The following is a 14,690-nucleotide window of genomic DNA, read 5'->3' as shown; positions in this document are numbered from 1 at the left end:
ATTATTGTAATTGAATAATTAGTCATTGTTCAAGCCCTAACCGCAATATTCACATTCCAGGGTAAAAGGGACCTACCCTAAAAGCAAAACAGTCCAGATCAAATTTCTTGTAAATTTTATTGGTCTTTAATCAAGTGTTCTACAAGATTGCTTGCAGCAGTAATAATTGGGGTGGGGGGGGGCGGGTGTTTGGATTATGATGGTATTGGGCAGGAACCTGGGAGTACAAACTGGGATGAATGCACTCAGAAACACACAATTGAAATGTGGAAATCGTTCTGGGCTTCACTTGGATGGGGCTCTGCAGAGTTTTGTCCCACTGAGACGGGGAAAGAACAGAAGGGTGAAGGAGCCATGTTTGACAAGAGACGCGCAACAGCTGGTCTAGGAGCGTAGGATGCAAAGATCAGCCTGGGCTCCAGAGGGTTACAATGTGGCCAGGAAGGGAGTGAAGAATGGACTTCGGAGAACTAGGAGGGGCCATGAGAAGGACTTGGCGAGTTGAATTCGGAAAAACAAACTTGAAGAACAGGAGGATGGCCAGAATGAGAGTCTGGGCCGGCCAGAGCTAAAAGAGGCAAAACGTTTGGAGTCGGAGGACTTTGGGGGAGATCAGCAATGAATTCTTTGCTTTAGTGATCACCAGTGAGAGGGACCTTGATGCTTGTGAAGGCAGTGATATGCTACAACATGTTGACATTGAGAAAGAGAATATTCTGGAATTCTGGAAAGCCCTAGGATAGATAAGTTCCCGGGGCCAGATGGGATATACACCAGGGTTAGTATGGGAAGCAAGGGAAGAGATTGCTGTGCCTTTAGTGACGATCTGGACATCCTCACTGGGGCCCGATGGGGTATACCCCAGGGTTACTTACAGGAATCAAGGGAAGAGATTGCTGCACCTTTAGTGACAATCTGGGCATCCTCACTGGCCAGTCCTCACCGGAGGAAGTACCAGATGATTGGAAGTTGGAAAATGTTATTTCCTTGTTCAAGAAAGAGGGTAGGGATAACCCTGGGAATTATAGACCAGTCAGTTTCACTTCACCGGTGGGCAAATTATAGGAGAAGATTCTTACAGACAGGATTTACAAGAAGCATAGTCTGATTCGGGAGAGTCGATATGGCTTTGTGAGGGGCATGTCGTTTCTTGAGCCTGACCCAATCCTTTGAGGATGTGACAAAGCACGATGAAGGATTTTTGGTTAGGCACCTTGTAGGCTCACTCAGCATCAGGGAAGCACCAGTAAGATGACATGGACAACTTTGAAGGACTTTCGTTCAACAAAAGTAACGCTTCATCAAGGCTATACACGTCATGCACAAGGAGTTCAACTTCTCATCAAAAAGCTCCACTCCCTAAACAGGTTTTGACAAAAAAAGAATGTTGATAAAATAACCCCTCGAATTTCTAGTAGAACATGCCAACTTGCGACATTTGCATTCTAGCTGTCTTCACCTTTCGCTACTTACCAGTACAGTTTGCTGCCTCCTTTGAGGCAATGGCGAAGGGGTCACACAAGAAAGACTGGCAACGTGCTCTAATAAACTGCACAAAACTAGATTGTGCCGTGGCAGAAGGCGACACAAAAGATACCCTATTTAAGGTACTTGCATCTAGTATTTTGACTATCCTTAATTAATTTCTTTGTGCCAATACCAGGACTATGATCCATGAAAAATAGGAAAAAACTTAAAAGTGCCCGATGGTTTAATGCAGACAGTAAGAACGTTACTAACTACTATCGGTGGCGTGACACTATTACAGTTTGGGAATTCTGATGTCACCTGTAAGGAGCCAGTACATTTTCCCTGTGGAAGGCACGGGTTTCCTCTCACAATCCAAAGACGCACCAGTTGGGAGGTTAATTCATCACTGTTACCTGTCCCCTGTTTAGGATCAGAGATTGCTGGGCAGCACGGTTCGAAGGGCAGGAAGGGCCTTATTCCTCAGTGTACCTTTGAATAAATAACCCAGTGAATCCTGTGCTACCAGATCCACAGCAGGGTTCTGTTTCAGCTTCACGATTTAAATGTAATTATGCATGTGCTGGATTATTCAGATTACAGATCCCACACTCCTGACCGGCACAGTATCTCTCTTCGACATGACAGTGCACCATTCTACATTCACGTCTCCCATGCGGTTAATACATCCCACTTTCTACATTCAGTTACTGGGAACAAGTTAGCCTTTGCATAATTCTCAGGTTACTTTGCTTCATATCCAGCACAACTAACAATTCCCAGGGTAACCGCGTGGCTGAGTAGTCCAACCACAAGCTCTGCCTGTGACTCTGACTCGGACCTTGACAACTCTTTAACCACAAAGGTGTAAATATTCACTAAACAGTTTTATGATTAACCATAAAGTATGGGAACACAGCACAACAAGAACATTGTGAGTTTCTAGCTGAGAAAATCTACTTTGTGTTTACACACTGAAACTGAGAGCGATTTGCTTCCTTAAAACCAAATACATACTAAATCGGTATGATACAGGAGAGCTTAAGTAAGCTACAGAGAGCTATAAAATTAGTCAGCTCCATCGTGTGCTCCAGCCTCCGTATTATCCAGGACATCTTCAAGGAGTGGTGCCTCAAAAAGGCAGTGTCCATCATTAAGGACCCCCACCACCCTCTTCTCATTGCTACTACCAGAAAGGAGGTACAATTTGTCTGAAGACACACACTCACTGATTCAGGAACAGCTTCCTCCCCTCTGCCATACGATTTTTGAGTGGACACCGAACCCATGAACACTACCTCACTACTCCTGCTAGTTACCGACACAGAGGAGGAATCTACAACAACCAGTTTACAACCAGCACGTCTTTGGGATGGAGGAGGAAATCGGAGCGCCTGGCAGAAACAGAGATGAGGAGCGATTTCTTCAGCCAGAGGGTGGCGAATCTGTGGAATTCACTTCCACGGACAACCGTGGAGGCCAAGATATTGGGTATAATTAAAATGGAGGCTGACAGGCTCTTCATTAATCAGGGCGTGAAAGGATACGGGGAGAAGCCAGGAGAATAGAGTTGAGAGGGATCACAAATCAGCCATGATGGAACGTTGGAGCAGAATCAATGGACTATTTCTACTCTCAAGGTCATTTGATCCCAAACAATTGGTTTATTGATCATTACAGAATATCTCTCTCGTGCTTCCCTCTCCCTTCCCCTTTTCCCAATCAAAGATTCAAAGGTTCACTTATTTTTCTTCAAACATCTCTTTATTGCGTTTACAGAATGAAAAGAAAACACATTAGATCATCCATAGGTTTGAAAGTGTAACAAAGTTAAAGAAAAAGGGAAAAATAAAGTACATGAGAAATAAAAAGGAAAAAAAACACACAGAAAAAAAGCAAACACCTGCCATTAAAAAAAAGCAGTTAATTCAATTTAATTCGTTACTTTCATCATCCCAAATATTGTTCTCCAGAAATTTGTAGAAAATGTCCCAAATTTCCCGAAATTTGCCAAGTTTGTTTTTTGTGATGTAGTTTATCTTCTCTAGAGCAAGACAAGAAATCATTCCTTTCAGCCATTGTGAAAGTCCACTGGTTACTTCCATGAATAGGCTATGCAACGTTTGGCTTCCACAAAACAAATATTAAGCAGAGACCTTGCATTTTTGGAGGTTACAAAGTCCATAATTTTTGATAGAGGTATATAAAATTATGATGGGTATAGATAGAGTGAATGCAAGCAGGCTTTTTCCACTGAGGCAAGGGGAGAAAAAAACCAGAGGACGTGGGTTTAGGGTGAGGGGGGAAAAGTTTAAAGGGAACATTAGGGGGGGCTTCTTCACACAGAGAGTGGTGGGAGTATGGAATGAACTGCCAGACGAGGTGGTAAATGCGGGTTCTTTTTTAACATTTAAGAATAAATTGGACAGATACATGGATGGGAGGTGTATGGAGGGATATGGTCTGTGTGCAGGTCAGTGGGACTAGGCAGAAAGTGGTTCGGCACAGCCAAGAAGGGCCAAAGGGCTTGTTTCTGTGCTGTAGTTTTTCTATAGTTTCTATGGTTTCCTTTGGATAAATGTTCAGAATACATAATTTAGGATCAAGGAGCACCTTTTTACCAATAATCTGATTTATCAAATCCAGCACCTTCTTCCAGAAGCAGATTATCTGGGGGCACTCGCACATACAATGGAACAGAGACCCCTTTTAGTGATTACATTTAAAGCATGTGTCTGGAATGTTGGGGTTATGGTGATGAAACCTGACTGGAGTAATGTACTGTCTGGTTATCCGTTTAGAATGAGTGTTCACTGACTGGGTTTGAACTAAGGAACAAGCTTCTGACCACTCTTTTTCTGACAGATTCTCATGCAAATCAGTTCTCCATGCTTGTAGCATGTTGTTTGATGACTCTTTGCATTTACTTGCAAACAAATTGTATGTAGCCCCCTGGTAAGCCTCAGACTCGCTCAGCTCGCTTTCGTCTAGGGGGAGCAGCCTTCGGCCCCGCCAAACGGGGAGATCAAGTTTGTGTGGATGCTGTGTGATGTACCCTACACCGCCAATTAACAGACAGTACGCCATATGCGATTAAATGATTACACTTTATAAGTATTTCTTGGTGATGGGTTAGTAGAAACAAATACAATAAAGGTGCCAAGTCAGTAACTCTATCAGTTCGGTGCACACTCGTTGGAGCTCTTACAGAACCGGGTTCCCCTTCCTCCAATCGATGTCCTCTGAACTCCGCCGACCCACGAATGGGACCACCCTCGGTGATCGACCAAACACTCCACACGAGTCTGTCCTCATCTCCTCTCCTCGCCGAAGACCCTGGGCCTCGGACTCCCGCTCGGGGTCCGTGCCGTCACCCAGCTTACAGCATGTCTCTCCTCGCGCCTCCTCTCTCTGTCCCCATCACGCCTTCTGCCCAAAGCCCACAAAAAACAATAGCTTACAGACACACAAGAAAGAATACCATCTTTCCCAATTGGTTAGCAAATGAATACAATTCCGCATCAGTAATGATAATGCAAACAAGCTGCTATAGAGAACCACTGTCTCAGCAGTTAACAGTACAGAGAAGCCATTTTATTAGCCTTAGCAAGTAACATAAAAGAAGAAACCCTTACATGCATCATTCAGACACTTGTCCCCTAGCTTCAGATAATTTCAGAGTGATGTCTTCTAGTGTAAATAAAGGAGGGAGCTTCAAACTGTAACTTTGCCTGGACATAATAAAACTTCACAACTAAAGGTATTTAAAAAAGTGTTTTGTTGGAAATCCATATGTGGCCTTGAGTTCTTCAAATGACATAAATGTATTGCCATTATAAAGATCAGACACCTTAGCTATGCCCCGGGTTGACCAAGTTTTAAAACCAGGATCTGCTCTGCTGGGCTGGAGCTATCATTACCAAAGATAGCAGTGAACTGGGATAACTGTGATGTCTGTCCCAAATACGCGAGAGCATCGTGCCAAACCATTATTGTATTTTTTAAGAAAGGGTTTTTAGATTGTTTGACAAGTTTTTTCTTATTTGCCGAATACATATATAGTTCTAGAGGGATATTGATCAACTGGGATTCCACTGAGACCCAAGGAGGGGAGTGATCCTGAACAAAGTAAAACATTCCTGCTCTAATTTGGGCTGCCAGAAATACCATCTAAGATTTGGTAGCTGTAAGCCACCTCTATCATATGGCAGATATAACAGGGAAAGCCTGAGTCTTGGACGTCTATTATTCCAGATGAAATTAGAAAAAAATTTCTTTAATAAATAAAAGAAAGATGATGGAAGAGAAAGTGGGATAGATTGGAAAAGGTACAGGAACTTCAGTAAAATTGACATTTTTAGAATGTTTATGCGTCCAATCAAATTTATGAGCAATTTCGGCCATCTGTTTATAAGTTGAATAACTGAGTCTGTGAGAGGGTTATAATTAGTTGGGATAATTTTATCAGTAGTAGGAGTAATTTTAACACCCAAATAGGTAAACCCTATTTTGACAAAATGACGTCATCCACGTGCAGGGCTGTGCGATGTTCTATATCTCCTATAGTTATTCCTGCTATGTTAGCCTGTTTTCGAATTGCCATAGCAAGTGGCTCAATAGCCAGGATAAACAGGAGGGGAGATAGGGGTCAGCCCTGTCTTGTTTCCCATTGCAGTTTAAAAGGTGCGGAAAAAAGCCCGTTAGTCAAAACTTCACCCTTTGGGTTACAAAATAGAAGCTGTATCCACCTTAGAAATTTGCCCCCTATTCCACTCCACTCTGTCGAAGGCTTTCTCGGCATCCAATGACAGAATAGCGCTATCAGAGCTTCCAGATTTTTCATAAGGTATATTAAGCACTCTTCAAATGTTGTGGAAGCCCTGCCTTCCCTTACAAATCCATTTTGGTCAGGGTGGACCATTTTTGACAAGAGTGGCTCCAGCCTCCTAGCTGAGCTGGCAGGCACTCTGTGAGCCACATGGAGAGGATATTGATGGGCTCACAGAGTGCATCACTGATTATATCAACTTCTGTGTGGACTGCAATGTTCCGACAAGAACTGTCCTTTGTTATTCAAATAACAAGCCATGGGTAACAAAGGACATTAAGGACATCCTGAACGATAAAAAGAGGGCATTTAGTAATGGAACTAGGGAGGAGCTGAGGGCAATACATAGGGACCTGAAAGCCAGGATCAAGGAGGCTGAAGACAAGTACAGGAGGAAGTTTGAGTGGAAGCTCCAGCAGAACAACATTAGAGAGGTCTGGAGTGGGACGAGGACCATCACTGGGTTCCGGCAAACTAGCAACAGAGGAGCTGAAGGCAGTGTGGACAGTGCCAACGAACTTAACCTGTTCTTTAACAGATTGCACATTGCGGCCCCTGCCCACCCTCCACAAGTCATTTGTTGTCGGCCCCCAACCAACACATATTCCACTCTCCCCTCCTACCCCTCCTCACAGTCCCCAACCCTGCTCTCATGACTATACCCCTTCCCCACACGAAACCACCACGGTGGGCTTCACAGCTGAACAGGTGAGAAGACAGCTGAAACGTCTCAACCCAAGCAAGGCTGCAGGACCGGATGGTGTCAGTACCAGGGTGCTCAAAGCCTGTGTCCCTCAGCTATGTGGAGGACGTCGCCATGTCTTCAACCTGAGCCTGAGGCTCTGGAGGGTTCCTGTGCTGTGGAAGACGTCCTGCCTCATCCCTGTGCCGAAAACGCTGCGCCCCAGCGGCCTCAATGACTACAGACAGGTGGCATTGACCTCCCACATCATGAAGACCCTGGAGAGACTTGTTCTGGAGCTGCTCCGGCCTATGGTCAGGCCACACTTAGATCCCCTCCAGTTCGCTTACCAGCCCCGACTAGGAGTTGAGGATGCCATCGTCTACCTGCTGAACCGTGTCTATGCCCACGTGGACAAGCCATCAAGCACTGTGAGGGTCATGTTTTTTGACTTCTCCAGTGCGTTCAACACCATCCGCCCTGCTCTGCAGGGGGAGAAGCTGACAGCGATGCAGGTGGATGCTTTCCTGGTGTCATGGATTCTTCATTACCTGACTGGTGCTTGCAACACTGTGTGTCCGACAGAGTGATCAGCAGCACTGGGGCTCCACAGGGGACTGTCTTGTCTCCCTTTCTCTTCACCATTTACACCTCGGACTTCAACTACTGCACAGAGTCTTGTCATCTTCAGAAGTTTTCTGATGACTCTGCCATTGTTGGATACATCAGCAAGGGAGATGAGGCTGAGTACAGGGCTATGGTAGGAAACTTTGTCACATGGTGTGAGCAGAATTATCTGCAGCTTAATGTGAAAAAGACTAAGGAGCTGGTGGTAGACCTGAGAAGAGCTGAGGTACCGGTGACCCCTGTTTCCATCAAGGGGGTCAGTTTGGACATGGTGGAGGATTACAAATACCTGGGGATACGAATTGAACTGGACTGGTCAAAGAACACTGAGGCTATCTACAAGAAGGGTCAGAGCCGTCTCTATTTCCTGAGGAGGCTGAGGTCCTTTAACATCTGCCGGACGATGCTGAGATGTTCTACTAGTCTGTGGTGGCCAGTGCTATCATGTTTGCTGTTGTGTGCTGGGGCAGCAGGCTGAGGGTAGAAGACACCAACAGAATCAACAAACTCATTCGTAAGGCCAGTGATGTTGTGGGGATGGAACTGGACTCTCTCACGGTGGTGTCTGAAAAGAGCACGCTGTCCAAGTTGCATGCCATCTTGGACAATGTCTCCCATCCACTACATAATGTAATGTACTGAGTACATTCAGCCAGAGACTCATTCCACCGAGATGCAACACAGAGCGTCATAGGAAGTCATTCCTGCCTATGGCCATCAAACTTTACAACTCCTCCCTTGGAGGGTCAGACACCCTGAGCCAATAGGCCTGTCCTGAACTTATTTCCTGGCATAATTTACGTATTACTATTTAACTACTTATGGTGTTATTACTATTTATTATTTATGGTGCAACTGCAACGAAAACCAATTTCCCCCGGGATCAATAAAGTATGACTATGACTAATACCTTACAGAGAATTTTGAGATCATTGTTCAGAAGTGAGATTGACCTATAAATAGTAGGGGACAGAGGGTCCAGTGAGATGGAGGAACTGAGGGAAATACATGTTAGTAGGGAAGTGGTGTTAGGTAAATTGAAGGGATCAAAGGCAGATAAATCCCCAGGGCCAGATGGTCTGCATCCCAGAGCGCTTAAGGAAGTAGCCCAAGAAATAGTGGATGCATTAGTGATAATTTTTCAAAAATCTTTAGATTCTGGACTAGTTCCTGAGGATTGGAGGGTGGCTAATGTAACCCCAGTTTTTCAAAAAGGAGGGAGAGAGAAACCACGGAATTATAGACCGGTTAGCCTAACATCGGTGGTGGGGAAACTGCTAGAGTCAGTTATCAAAGATGTGATAACAGCACATTTGGAAAGTGGTGAAATGATCGGACAAAGTCAGCATGGATTTGTGAAAGGAAAATCATGTCTGACGAATCTCATAGAATTTTTTGAGGATGTAACTAGTAGAGTGGATAGGGGAGAACCAGTGGATGTGGTATATTTGGATTTTCAAAAGGCTTTTGACAAGGTCCCACACAAGAGATTAGTGTGCAAACTTAAAGCACATGGTATTGGGGGTAAGGTATTGATGTGGATAGAGAATTGGTTGGCAGACAGGAAGCAAAGAGTGGGAATAAACGGGACCTTTTCAGAATGGCAGGCAATGACTAGTGGGGTACCGCAAGGCTCAGTGCTGGGACCCCAGTTGTTTACAATATATATTAACGACTTGGATGAGGGAATTAAATGCAGCATCTCCAAGTTTGTGGATGACAGGAAGCTGGGCGGCAGTGTTAGCTGTGAGGAGGATGCTAAGAGGATGCAGGGTGACCTGGATAGGTTCGGTGAGTGGGCAAATTCATGGCAGATGCAATTTAATGTGGATAAATGTGAAGTTATCCACTTTGATGGCAAAAACAGGAAAACAGATTATTAACTGAATGGTGGCCGATTAGGAAAAGGGGAGATGCAACAAGACCTGGGTGTCATTATACACCAGTTATTGAAAGTAGGCATGCAGGTACAGCCGGCGGGGAAAAAGGCGAATGGTATGCTGGCATTTATAGCAAGAGGATTCAAGTACAGGAGCAGGGAGGTACTACTGCAGTTGTACAAGACCTTGGTGAGACCACACCTGGAGTATTGTGTGCAGTTTTGGTCCCCTAATCTGAGGAAAGACATCCTTACCATAGAGGGAGTACAAAGAAGGTTCACCAGATTGATTCTTGGGATGGCAGGACTTTCATATGAAGAAAGACTGGATGAACTAGGCTTATACTCGTTGGAATTTAAAAGACTGAGGGGGGATCTGATTGAAACGTAGAAAATCCTAAAGGGATTGGACAGGCTAGATGCAGGAAGATTGTTCCCGACGTTGGGGAAGTCCAGAACGAGGGGTCACAGTTTGAGGATAAAGGGGAAGCCTTTTAGGACAGAGATTAGGAAAAACTTCTTCACACAGAGAGTGGTGAATCTGTGGAATTCTCTGCCACAGGAAACAGTTGAGGCCAGTTCATTGGCTATATTTAAGAGGGAGTTAGATATGGCCCTTGTGGCTACGGGGGTCAGGGGGTATGGAGGGAAGGCTGGGGCGGGGTTCTGAGTTGGATGATCAGCCATGATCATACCGAATGGCGGTGCAGGCTCGAAGGGCCGAGTGGCCTACTTCTGCACCTATTTTCTATGTTTCTATATGATCCACAAAGGGACGGTGGTTTTCCAGGTTTTAACAGTAGCATAATTGCTGCCATATTAAGAGAGGCGGGAAGGGATCCTGATACATATCAAGCAGAGGTGGTATTAGTTTAGTCTTACAGATTTTATATATTTCAATGGGAATTTCCATTGGGCCCAGGAGTTTTCCCTCCCTTCATGTTAGTTATAGCTGCAGACAATTCTTTAGCCTCTAAGTTAAACTCCAGTGAGGTCAAGGACGTTTCATCTCAGGGTATAAATTCTAACAAGTCGAGAAATTCCGTTTGTATTTGTGGAGCTGAATCTGAATATTCTGAGTTGTACAGATTTTGGTAAAACCTCAAAAAGATATTGTTTATTTCCTCTGGGACAACAGTTGTCACCCCCTCATCTGATTGTATGGAGTTTATTGTCCTTTCTGTTTGTATCTGTTTGATGTGCAGGCCAAAGGTTCACTTATTGTCATGTGCAACTCTGAAATTTGTCTTCCCCAGATAGCCACGAAACAAAGAAAAAACATGAAAGTCATTGAATGGCATCCTGATCATCAGCACTCCGCCAAAACCACCCCTCCCTCCACACAGAAAATGGAACAGCAACAACCCCAGCCCACCCCCTGCACAAAAAACCAACAGAACATTTTACCCCAAAACACCCTCCCCTCGCACAACAAAATGAAAAGAAACAAGCGATATAAAAACAGAATATAAAATCCGTAAGTCTGAAAATGTCCGCAGCCCTTAAACAGGGGTCTAAACCTGATGGTCTAAGCCAGGGGTTTCCACCCCGGGGTCCGCAGACCGCTTGGTTAATGGTCAATTAAAAAGAAGGTTGGGAGCCCCAAGTCTAAGGTAAGACTACCCCTATCAGTGGGCTACAAGTATAATTGTTACTATCGCACATTTGCTTCTGGTGCAAAAGGAAAGAAGATGCTCAAAGTTATTTCCGTCTTTAAACCAAATTATCAATTTAATACGGGCAATTATTTCCATTCTGCAGATCATCCATATGGAAGCATTGCTAATAGACTATAAAAACATTTTAGAATAAACCACCCACCAGCAGCCCTGCAAGCAGAGGCATGTACTCCATTATCGCAAGGCGCACTCTCCATTTGGCATCTTCTGCTAATTCTACAATGGCTGGCAGGAGAGACTGTGATAACGGCGAATTCCAATAACTTCATTCACGCAGTCCGGATTGAAGATCATGTTCAAACGGACCTCAAGGCACTAGGAAGGAAAGGCAATTTTCTGAGTACAGCAAAGGTGAAAAACGTTCATACTGCGAACGCTGTCTGACAAACACACTGGCGCTCCCCAGACTCTCTGCTTTCAAAGTATTATCTTAGACATTTATGAAATATTCATCCCACAAAAGAAATATGAATGCCACTTTCACACTTACAGTACTTAGGCACATGCACATCTAGCCAGGGTGCCATAGACTTTTGCACAGAACTGTACTTGTCAATGTGCAGCGGAGAGCAAGCTTGTAAATCTGGCGGGAGCACAGGATGTTGGGAATGGCGAGGGTGGAGCACCCGCAAGAGGGGCGTGGGACAGGTGGCTGAGGAGGAGTGCCAGGGGCAGGAGGGTGTGGTGCGAGTGCAGACACACTCAGTCCTGAGAACCCAGGCAAAGCCATTTGATTCCAAACAATTGGTCTATTGGTTATTACAGAATGTCTCTCCAGTGCTTCCCGCTCCCTTCCCCCTTTTCCCAACCAAAGAGTCAAAGGTTTGTTTATTATCAAAGAATGTATCCATATACAACTCTGAAATTTGTCTTCTCCAGATAGCCACGAAGCAAAGAAAGAACATGAAAGTCATTCAGAGAGAAACATGAAATCTACACCCCACCCCCCCATACAAAAAATAATGGCATCCTGATCATCAGATCCCCAAAACCACCTCTCCCTCCACACACAAAATGAACAGCAACATCAACTCCCCCAACCCATCCCCCGCATGAAAAACTAACAGAGCATTTTACCCCCAAACACCCTCCCCTCGTACAACAAAATGAAAAGAAACAGGTGATGAAAAAAATAGAATATAAAAACCCTAAGTCTGAAAAAGTCCACAGTCCATGAACACAAATGCAGAACCACGATATCATCCTACGCTTTCACTGACATTCACCAAAAGAGGGGGACAGGGACACAACTCCCCTCTCCCTGCCCCCTTCCCACTCTCAGTCCACATCAGAGACCCATATCAGACACCTGTGACGTTTATCATCACTCACAGATGTCAAGAAATTTGATTATTTTTGCAGCAGCAGCAGCACAGTGCAATATATAAAAATTACTACAGGACTGTGCAAAACTGAGACACCCTAGCTATATACACCAGCCTAAGACTTTTGCACAGTACTATACATTATGGTCTAAGTTATGGTCACACCAGCAGTATGCCAGAAATTTGAGTGTCAGTTAGCAGAAGTACGTGCAGTTGCTTTTATTAAGGAGAAGGTGCTTGGGAAGCTGAAAGTTTTGAAGGTAGTCAAGTCACCCGGACTAGATGGGCTACACCGCAGGGTTCTGAAAGAGGCAGCTGTAGAGATTGGGGAGGCATTAGTAATAATCTTTCAAGAATCATTAGATTCTGGAATGGTTCCAGAGGACTGGAAATTTCCAAATGTCACTTCACTCTGAAGGGATGGAGGCAAAACACATGAAACTATAGGCCCTTCAGCCTGACTTCAGTGGCTGGGAAAATGTTGGGGAGTCCATTATTAAGGACGAAGCTGCCAGTACTTGGAGGTGCATGGTTTCCTTAAGGGGAAATTACAGGCAGGATAGACAAAGGAGGGTCAGTGGATGTTGTTTACTTGGAGTTTGACAAGATGCCGCACATGAGACGCCTTAATAAGTTCAGAGCCCATGGTATTACAGAATATATCCTAGTATAGATAGAAGATTGGCTGACTGACAGGAGGCAAAGAGTTGCAAATGAAAGGGGCCTTTTCTGGTTGACTGCAAGTGACTATTGGTGTTCCACAGGGGTCAGTACTGTGACCGTTTCTTTTCAAGCATGTGTCAATGATCTGGACAATGGAATTGAAGGCTTGGTGGTCAGATTTGTGGATGATACCAAGATAGGTGGAGGGGCAGAGAGGTGTAGAAGGGCTTGATAGATTGGGAGAATAGCAAGGCAGTGGCAGTTGGAATATACTGTAGTGTCCGAAAGTGTTTCGGGTTGGTAGGGTTCCTCAGCCTTGTACAGCAGCCCGCCAAGGAGAAGGAAAACCCTGATTTTAAACCTCCGCTGCCTTGCAGCCATGCCCACCCATGGGAAAGGCTTTAGGGGTAAACCCCTAAGGCAGTTTGATGTTGCTTACAGCTCCACTCTGGCAACCTCTGCGATGACACTGGTGCCAAGCTGTATTGGCACTTGCCCTTCCCTTCGACAACATCAGTGACGTGGAGAGGGGGAGCCTGGCGAATGGGCAAGAGCTAGTCCTCCAAGGACACAGTCCACCAGAGGCACAAACCCATCATCCCCTGGGATCGAAGGGTGCCTACTACCAGACATGTATGGCCATGCAGTTTGGTAGAAGGAATAAGGGCATGTACTATTTTCCAAATGGGGAGAAAATTCAGAAATCAGAGGTGCAAAGGCACTTGGGAGACCTCGTGCAGGGTTCCCTAAACGTCATCTTGCGGGCTGAGTTGGTGGTACGTAAAGAAAGTGTTGGCATTCATTTTGAGAGGACTAGAAAAGATATAAGGGTAATGCTGAGGCTTTATAAGACCCATACTGTTAGGGGTCTAGATGGTTTAGAGTTTGTAAAATGTGTTCAGGAAAGTTTTCTAAATCAATATATAGAGGGACCAACTAGAGGGGATGCAATATTGGATCTCCTGTTAGGAAACGAGTTAGGACAAGTGACAGAAGTCTGTGTAGGGGAGCACTTTGGTTCCAGTTATCATAACACCATTAGTTTCAATTTGATCATGGACAAGGATAGATCTGGTCCTAGGGTTGAGGTTCTTAACTGGAAGAAGGGCAAATTTGAAGAAATGAGAAAGGATCTAAAAAGCATGGATTGGGACAGGTTGTTCTCTGGCAAGGATGTGATCGGTAGGTGGGAAGCCTTCAAAGCAGAAATTTTGAGAGTGCAGAATTTGTATGTTCCTCTCAGGATTAAAGGCAAACTGAATAGGAATAAGGAACCTTGGTTCTCAAGGGATATTGCAACTCTGATAAAGAAGAAGAGGGAGTTGTATGACGTGTATAGGAAGCAGGGAGTAAATAAGGTGCTTGAGGAGTAAAGAAGTGCAAGAAAATACTTAAGAAAGAAATCAGGAGGGCTAAAAGAAGACATGAGGTTGCCTTGGCAGTCAAAGTGAAGGATAATCCAAAGAGCTTTTACAGGTATATTAAGAGCAAAAGGATTGTAAGGGATAAAATTGGTCCTCTTGAAGATCAGAGTGGTTGG

At 44.7% G+C, this 14,690-nt stretch overlaps 1 pseudogene; it reads right to left on the bottom strand.

The window, feature by feature from the left end:
• Positions 1–14,690, bottom strand: part of LOC140210349 (uncharacterized) — a 61,861-nt pseudogene that overhangs the window by 13,129 nt on the left and 34,042 nt on the right.

The sequence above is a fragment of the Mobula birostris genome, chromosome 15 (genome assembly GCF_030028105.1).
Source record: "Mobula birostris isolate sMobBir1 chromosome 15, sMobBir1.hap1, whole genome shotgun sequence".
Classification (NCBI taxonomy): domain Eukaryota; kingdom Metazoa; phylum Chordata; class Chondrichthyes; order Myliobatiformes; family Myliobatidae; genus Mobula; species Mobula birostris.
Note: the sequence above shows the minus strand (reverse complement) of the source record. Positions and strands in the feature narration are given on the sequence as shown.